The sequence below is a fragment of the Balaenoptera physalus genome (genome assembly GCF_965194825.1).
Source record: "Balaenoptera physalus genome assembly, chromosome: 16".
Lineage (NCBI taxonomy): Eukaryota > Metazoa > Chordata > Mammalia > Artiodactyla > Balaenopteridae > Balaenoptera > Balaenoptera physalus.
In genome coordinates, this window is record NC_138898.1 from 61387917 (window position 1) to 61396870 (window position 8954).

At 44.2% G+C, this 8954-nt stretch overlaps 1 pseudogene across 1 annotated transcript; it reads right to left on the reverse strand.

Annotated features, from left to right (window-relative positions):
- Nucleotides 1-2094: 2094 nt before the first annotated feature.
- LOC309646320 (NADH dehydrogenase [ubiquinone] 1 alpha subcomplex subunit 1 pseudogene) lies at nt 2095-8747 on the reverse strand (annotated as a pseudogene). The gene has a single exon. The product of its transcript is annotated as an NADH dehydrogenase [ubiquinone] 1 alpha subcomplex subunit 1 pseudogene (transcript).
- Between the last annotated feature and the right edge of the window lie 207 nt (nt 8748-8954).

Sequence of the window (8954 nt, forward strand, 5' to 3'; positions counted from 1 at the left end):
CCCTTACTCAGCTAGCAAAGATCAATCCCTGCCCAAGCTTGAAGAAAAGAGACATATTTTAAATAAAATTGAATAGAAATCAGAGGGGAGACCCAAAGAAGCTGTTGGGCAGAGACAGTTGAAAAGCAGCTTAAAAATAATTTTAAAAATAAATAAATCAATCAAAGTAGCTAATCCTTCCCTGGGGAGATGGTGCATTAGCCTCCCCTGTGCCTCCCCCCACACTGCTTCTGCTATTCAGAGGATGTACCCCACTATCTGGATCCTGGTGACTCCACTGCTACCCTACAATAAGTGCTCAGATGCAGCAATCGGACACCTTGCTAGGAGACAGCCATAATAAGAAGAGGGAGGGAGCCTCACCAGGAAGAGAAGATGCCATTCAAAGTCTTCCACCAGCATCCTGGGTCCTGGGGTAATCTGGGAAGAAGGAAAACAGAGCAGGCTTGTGACACTTGGAAATATTCATTATTCTCCCAAAGCCAGACACAGGAAAGAACAGGGTGACTTCTTAAGCTCATCTCAAAAGAGAACATTTTGATCCTGGTCTAAGTGTTTCAGCAAAACCTCTTCTGCCCACCATGCACAGCGAGTGGGTGGGGTGTCAAGGGCCAGCTTCTCTGAAGTTACATCTTCCCCATGACATCTGGGGCAGTAGCGCCTCCAGAGGCACTCCGAAGGTCTCCAGCCTCTCGTTCTTTCTGCAAAGAGTCCCCTATCACAGGTGCTCAGGATAACAGTGAACCAGGCAGGCAAGGCCCTGCTGTCATGCATCTTACATGCTAGTGCAAGAGACAGATGATAAACACGGAGAAATTAAATAACAGGTCGTTCTGGAGAGCCACGGACCTAGGAAGAAAATAAAACAGGTGTGTGATAGAGATCCTTGCACAGATGGTAGGGGGCAACACAGGATGGGGCGGTGGGGAGAAGGCCTATCTGAGCAGGGAGCATTTAGACTGTGAACTTCAGAAGGAGCTGATCGTGGAGGTGGAAACCGGGCTGGGCACTGGCCTTCGGAGCCCAGGGGACACTAGAGCCTTGAGGCACCAACCAGCTGAGACCACCCGTTAGCTTCCTAACTGGGTACCACAAACTAGGGGGCTTCAACAACAGCAATTTCTTCTCTCACAGTTCTGGACAGCAGAGGTCTAAGATCAAGATGTCAGAAGGGTTGATTCCTGCAAGAGACTCTGAGGGACGATCTGTCCCCTGCCTCTCTCCCGGCTCCTGGTGTGGTCAGCAATCTTTGGTGTCCCCTGGCTTGTAGACTGGTCACTCCAATCTCTGCCTCTGTCTTCAATCACCTTCTTCTCTCTGCATCCTCTCCTCTTTTTATTTATTTATTTTGGTTGCATCAGGTCTTAGTTGCAGGCTCATGGGATCTTCGTTGAGGCATGTGGGATCTTTTCGTTGTGGTGCGCAGGCTTTCGTTGGGGCACTCAGGCTTCTCTCTAGTTGTGGCGTGCGGGTTTTCTCTCTCTAGTTGTGGCGCAAAGGCTCTAGAGCGCGTGGGCTCTGTAGTTTTGTGGCACACGGGCTTAGTTGCCCCGCAGTATGTGGGATCTTAGTTCCCTGACCAGGGATCAAACCTGCGCCCCTGCATTGGAAGGCGGATTCTTTACCACTGGACCACCAGGGAAGTCCTCTTTTTGTAAGGACACTTGTCATTGGATTCAGGGCCCACCCTAAATCCAAGATGATTACGTCTACAGAGACCGTATTTCCAAATAAGGTCACATTCGGAGGTTTCAGGTGGATATGAATTTTTGGAGGATGCTTTTCAGATCACTACAGACCCTAAATTGTGTGATTTTAACACAATTAAAAGGGCATCTGCAGTTCTGTGAGGGCCACAGCAGGCTGTGGGAGATATGAGAATTGGCTGGGTTATCCTTAAACAATTCATAAGAACAGCAGCAGAGATACTTCACCGAGTCCCTTTATTCCACGCATCCAGGCCCAGCATCTAATAGGCAGCACCAGAGGCTTTCTCTAGGGTCACTCTGCTCACCCACGGCCAACCAGAAAAGCCAAGAAATTAGCAGCCCTAACCAATGACTGTAGGATTTGGTGTATAAATGCCCCAGCACCCTCACCCTTTGGGTGAGACAACTCAGAGGCATGTGTTTTACACTGGTTCCAAGAGTTTCCCAATAAGACTAAACTCCAGGAAACTGGAACCTTCACACTCAGCTGGAGTTGGAATATAAAATTATGCAGCCACTTTGGAAAACAGTTTGACTGTTCCTTAAAAGATTAAACATAGTCACCAAAAGACCCAGCAATTCCATTCCTAGGTAGGTAGCCAAGAGACATGAAAATGTATGTCCACACAAAAACTTTACATGAACGTTCATAGCACCATTATTTATAACAGCCAAAAAGTAGAAACAACCCAAATGTCCATCCACTAATGAATGAATAAATAAATGTGGTCTCTCCATACCATGGAATGGTATTTTGCCATTAAAAAGGAATAAAGTACTTATAACAACTACAAATGGAGTATAACCTTTAAAAATTGTGAATCACTATACCATACACTTATAACATATAAAATTGTACATCAACTATACTTCAATTAAAAAAGTATTCTCAGCCACAGACATATGTTTAATCAGATTGGAGTTTACCAACTCATGTTTTAAAAAATTACACTGGCAACTTAGAATAAATTAATTTGACAATTGATAAGACATCTCAAAAAAAAAAAAGGAATGAAGTACTAATACATGCTACAACATGGGTAAACCTTGAAAACATGCTCAGTGAAAGAAGCCAAACACAAAAGAGTGCATTTTGTAGGATTCCATTTATATGAAATACCCCAAAGAGGCAAATCCACAGACAGAAAGTGGTTTGGCATTTGCCATCGGAGAGGGCAATGGGGAGTGAAACGAAACAGGACACTATGGTCCTTCCCCCACCCCCATATCCTCCTGCCTTTTGTCTGTGGAAAAACTTTAGCCAAAGAATAAGTTTAATCAGAGAAGTGAGAGAATGTAGAAGCAAAGAAAAGCAGTCAAACAGGACAAAACGATAATAGTTTAGTCAGTAAGCAAAGTCAGTAAGCCCTTAGTTCCCTCTCAAGGTCTATAGATAATATTCTGAGCCATATCCTGTGAGCTGTCTTATAGATACTGAAACCCCCATCAGGTGGAAGAAGTTAACTACATGATGACCAGGCTGTAGCCATGATACAAGCTGCCACAATTCTGAGAACTGGCCTCAAGGAAATGGGAACAAACCGACCCAGGAACTGAAGGTTAACTGTACCTAAAACAATCAATATGGTGCTGGTCAGACCACCAATGACCAATTTCAAGATGACTGTCAGAGCTGCCTGTGCTGTTTCTGCATGTAGCCCCCTCCCTCTGCCTATAAAAGCTCTTGCCCCCTGGTTGTCAGTGGGGGGGAGTTGGCCTTCGGACAGGAGTCTGCCCCTCCCCCCGTTTGCCGGCCTCCAAAATAAAGCAAACTTTACTTTCCACCAACTTTGCCTCTTTATTGGCTTTTGAGCAGCGAGCAGCGGGACCCCACTTTCAGTTACAGGAGGATGCTGATGGGCACAGTGTTTGTTTTGGGGGTGATGAACATATTCTGGAATTAGACAGTGGTGATGGCTGTACAATGTTGTGAATATACAAAATCCACCCATTTGTACACTTTAAAATAGTGAATTTGACAGTATGTAGATTATATCTTAGTTCATTCAGTCTGCTATAACCGTATACTACAGCCTGGGCAGCTTATAAACAACAGAAATTTATTTCTCACGGTTCTGGAGGCTGGAAGTCTGCGATGAGGGCGGCAGTGTGGTCAGGTCAGTGTGGCCTGTGTGACTATCTTGTACCTCAACTGTCTTTTTCCCAAGGGTTTAACATCCATTGATGATTCTTATCTGGATCAGTCAGCATTAAGGTGACTTTAAAGAGTGATTTTCTATTTCTATTCATCCTTCCTTCTACAGTTTCTCACTGCAGTTTTCCATCTACCACCCTTTTAAAAAGTATTTTAGTATCATTATGAATTCATGGATTTTTTAACTGAAATAAAATTCACATAAAATTCACCATTCTAAAGTGAACAATTCAGTGGCATTTAGTACATTTACAGTGTTGTACAACCACGCCCCCATCTAGTTTCAAGCCATTTTCATCACTCCCAAAGGAGACCCCGCACCCATTAAGCAGTCACTCCCCATTTTTCCCTCTCCCCAGCCCCTGGCAACCACTAGTCTGCTTATCGGCTCTATGGATTTGCCTTTTCTGGATGTTTCATTATACGTGGAATCATGCAGTACGTGTGTGGTCTTTTGTGTCTGGCACATTTCACTGAGCCTCATATTTTCAATGTCCATCCACGCTGTAACATGTATCAATACTCCTTCCATTTTAAGGCTGGCTAATTTCCCCCTGTATGGATAGACCACATTTTATTTATCCATTTTTCAGTTGATGGACATTAGGTTGTTTCTTTTTGCTACTATGAATAGTGATTTATGAACATTCATGTACAAGCACTGTCCTGAATGTTTGTGTCACCCCAAGAGGGCCTTCACCACAACCTGACCACGCTGGTACTCTGAACGCAGACTTCCAGCCTCCATAATTGTGAGCATTTCTGTTGTTTATAAACCACCTACTCTATGGTATGCTGTATAGCAGTTTCAACGGACTAAGACATTTGTTTTGAGTACCTGTTTACATAGATTGCTTTTATTCAATGTGTCATGTTTGATTCTTGCCAATAAATATTCATTTAAAGGCTCATATTGTCCCACATTTGACCAGTGTAAGCCCCTGTGCACTTTCATATTTAAATAAATTTCTAACCATAGAAGTGATATATGTTGCAGCCCTTTAAAAATTAAAACAAAGTCCTCTCAAACCTATCTTCATCCCAGCCCCTATCCTGAGAAGGCATCTTTCCAGATTTTTTTCTGTGTATTTACATAATGTGCACATATCCTGAGAAAACATAATTTTTTGTGTTTTCTGTTACTTAACTAATATTATACAGTATGTATGGCATCATAACTGGTTTTTTAAATTTTTTTATTTTAATTTTACTGGAGTATAGTTGATTTACAATGTTGTGTTCGTTTCAGGTGTACAGCCAAGTGATTCAGTTATACATATACATATATTCATTCTTTTTTAGATTCTTTTCTCATATAGGTTATCACAGAATATTGAGTAGAGTTCCCTGTGCTATACAGTAGGTCCTTGTTGGTTATCTGTCTTACATATAGTTGTGTGTGTGTGTTCATCCCAAGCTCCAGATTTATGTAACTGGCTTTTTTAATTAATTAATTATTTATTTATTTTACTTTTTTGTTTTGTTTTTATTACACAGTACAAAATACACTGCGTGCTACACAATACACTGCATAACCTTCTAGCAGAGGTAGATGAGCATAACTGAGTTATTTTTCATCAATCAGGAAAATGCTTCCTTAGTCAATGTTCTCCAAACCCTTTGGCACATAGTAACGATCAGCTCCAGAGATGCGCCTATCTCTTTCCACCAAGTTCCACTGATATGAATAATGGGCAACCCTTTTTTCCTTGCCCCCATTAGTGAACCTGTGGATGCGTGCAGTGGCCATTCCCAGGATGAACAAGCATGCGGCCATGACAGCAACCCCGGGGAGAATCTCGAACCACATCGTGACACCATCACAAAGGCCAAACACTTCCTTCCAGGCCCCTTGAAGGTGACCTGGCTTAACTGGCTTTTTTAAAATCTAACAATATGACTTGGTAAAATTAGTGAAATTGGTGCGTTCTTTAAAATGCAAGAGATATGCTCAGATCAGTTCAAGAAGTGCAGGAAAGTCGTGCCTGGAACTTTCCACATTCTATTTCACTCATTCTCACAACAACGCTTCAAGGTAGGTATTATTATCAGTACTCGAGAAATTAGAAAATTAAGTTTCAAAAAGGTAAAGTAACTTGCCCGAGTACCTAGCATGTGAAAAGCTCTCCATAATCACGCATCAAATGAGTGATTATGATTACTGAGTGGCCGAGCTGGGATTTGAACCCACCTCCATTGCACGCGAGGGTCAGCTTGGTTTCTCTCTATGCAGTACCAGGAACCAGAAAGGCAATCACTGTGCATTTGTAGCAGCTGCTGTTAGAGGCTGGTGAGATGCGGGGGTGGGGGAGGTGTAGAATTATAATCACCTGCTCTCAGCAGATCCAGGGGAAGAGCTTTCTCTCCAGGAGAACAAAATCTCCCAGGGCCGATTGGGAAAACGCATCAAGCATTTAGTAAACGCATGACCTTTGGAAACGGGTCTGCTCTGAATACCCGGGCTAATAATGATCACCTGATAGCAATTTCCTGCAAGCTGGTTTCTTATCACACATCTGGCAGGCCATCCGCTTTCCTCTGTTGCATACATGATTTGTCATTAGCCCAGGCAGTGGGGGTGATGTACACTCCAGCATATGGGACTTAGCGCAGTAACCCTTGCATCGCCAAGCCTGGGGGGAGACTCTCAAAGGAAAAGACGTGCCTGGGATGCTAGAAACGGCTTTTCACTCTAAGTCCCCATCCAACGCTGGGATATTTCAGAGACCTGAGTCTGCATCCCAGCTCTACCACTCAGCAACTGGCATTTTGAGCAAAGCACCTCACCTGTCTGAGCCTCAGGGGTGGTTGTGTATGTAACTGAGACTCAGGAATGCGGGGGGCCCTCTCCCCCTAATCTGCAAAGCTCTGCGAAGAAGGGCAGCTTTCCTTCCCCCTTATTCTGAGCATCTACTGCTGTGTTGCAAACTACCCCCAAATTTAGTGGCATAGACCATAATAACACTTTTGTTATGTTTATGGATTCTGTGGGCCAGGAATTCGGACCGAGCACAGCGGGGCTGGCTTGTCTCTGCACTACGATGTCTGGGAGTCTCAGCCAGGAGGACCACCAAAGCTGAGGTGACTCACACAGCTGGGGGCTGAAAAACTAGGTCTGGAGCATCCGTTCTAAGATATTTTCTATTATGGGTCAAATTATGTTCCCCCAAAAGATGTGTTCAAGTCCCAAACCTGTGAATGTGACCTTATTTGGAAATAGGGTCTTTGCAGCGTAAATAAGTGAAGATGAGGTCATACTGGTTTAGGTGGGCCCTAATCCAATGACTGGTGTCCTTAGAAGAGAAGGCGATTTGGACATAGACACAGAGGGAAGATGGCCATGTGAAGATGGAGGCAAATGTGTCACTGGAGTGACTCGTCTACAAGTTAGGGGTCACCGGGAGTCACCAGAAGCTAGGAGAAAGGCAAGAAAGGTATTACAGGCTGCATGTGTCCCCCCAAATTCATATATGGAAGCCCTAACCCCTAGTGTGGCTGTATTTGGAAATGGGGCCTCTAAGAAAGTCATTAAGGTTAACTGAGGTCATAAGGACGGGGCCCTGATCTGATAGGATTAGTGTCCTTATAAGAGACACTAGAGAGCTTGCTCCCTCTCTGTTCATGTACTCAGAGAAGAGGCCGTGTGAGGACACAGTGAGAAGGTGGCTGTCTGCAACCCAAGGGGCGATCCCCTCACCACAACCTGGCCATGCTGGCACCTTGATCTTGGACTTCCAGCCTCCAGAACTGTGAGAAAATAAATTTCAGTTGTTTAAGCCACTCAATCTATGATATTTTGTTACAGCAGCTCAAGCTAATACAGAAGGATCCTTCCTGAGCGCCTTTGGAGAGAACCCAGCCCTGATGACACCTTGATTTTGAACTTCTGGCCTCCAGGACTGTGAGAAAATAAATTCATTTTGTTTTAAGCCACCAAACTTGTGGTAATTTGTTACAGCAGCCATAAGATCCTTAATACAGTTCCATCATTCACATTTGCAGGGCCTGGCCAAATGGTGAACAATGGTCTCCACCTGCCCGCCCCCTACAACATGTCTGGGGCGTTTACCACCTGAATGAACTAGTATAAGCAATAATATAGTTGACCTGTGAACAACGCAGGGGTTAGGGGCACTGACCCTCTGCAGAATTGAAAATCCAAATATAGGACCTACTGTATAGCACAGGGAACTCTGCTCAATATTCTATAATAACCTAAATGGGAAAATAATTTGAAAAAGAAAATCCAAATATAACTTTACAGCCTGCAGATTCAACAAACCGCAGATTGTATAGTACCATAGTACCTATATAGTGGAAAAAATCCTCCTATAAATTGACCCATGATGCGCAATTCAAACCCATGTTGTTCAAGGGTCAACTGCAATAGTTTATAGGTGCTCTTGTCATTTCTTGAGTGCTCACAGCATGCCAAAGATGATGCTAACTGCTTTACAAGCATTATTCTCTTTTCCTTTGTGGATATGGAGAAATCCAGCCTAAGTTGCTGATGGGAACCAGCAGCTGCTCCTGCCTCCAAGGCACTCACAACCTGGTGCGGGAGTCACAGGTGCTCTGATGGAGACAGTAGAGAGGACTGGGGGTGCCCAGAGACTCATTGTCGTGAGCTGGAGGAGGGGGAATCAGGGAAGGCTTCCTGGAGGAGGTGACCCCCAAGTAGGTTTGCCACTCTGCCATAACTTAGTGTAGGGCCCTCATAGCACATCTGTTTGGGGCCCCATGAATGATGGAAGGGACAAAGTATCAGGAACCAAAGACTCCCCAGTTTCCTGCTTAAGGGAGGGTCCCAGAAACTGCTCCGTAACACTTCCCCTTACATCCCATTGGCTTAATCCCTTTAGTTTAACCCCATGTCCTTGCTATTGCAAGGAAGGCTGGGAAATAGTTTTTAATTTGAGGGAGGTGTGTGCCCAGCAAAAATATTATACAACTATAGGAGGCGAGGAGAATGGATACTGTCCATGCCTCAGGGAGGAATGGTTAACAGGGTCCAAGTGGAGAGTTCGAACTTGACGCTGAGGATGATAGGCAGCCTGGGATGACGTGAATTACCTCAACATCTCAGTGAG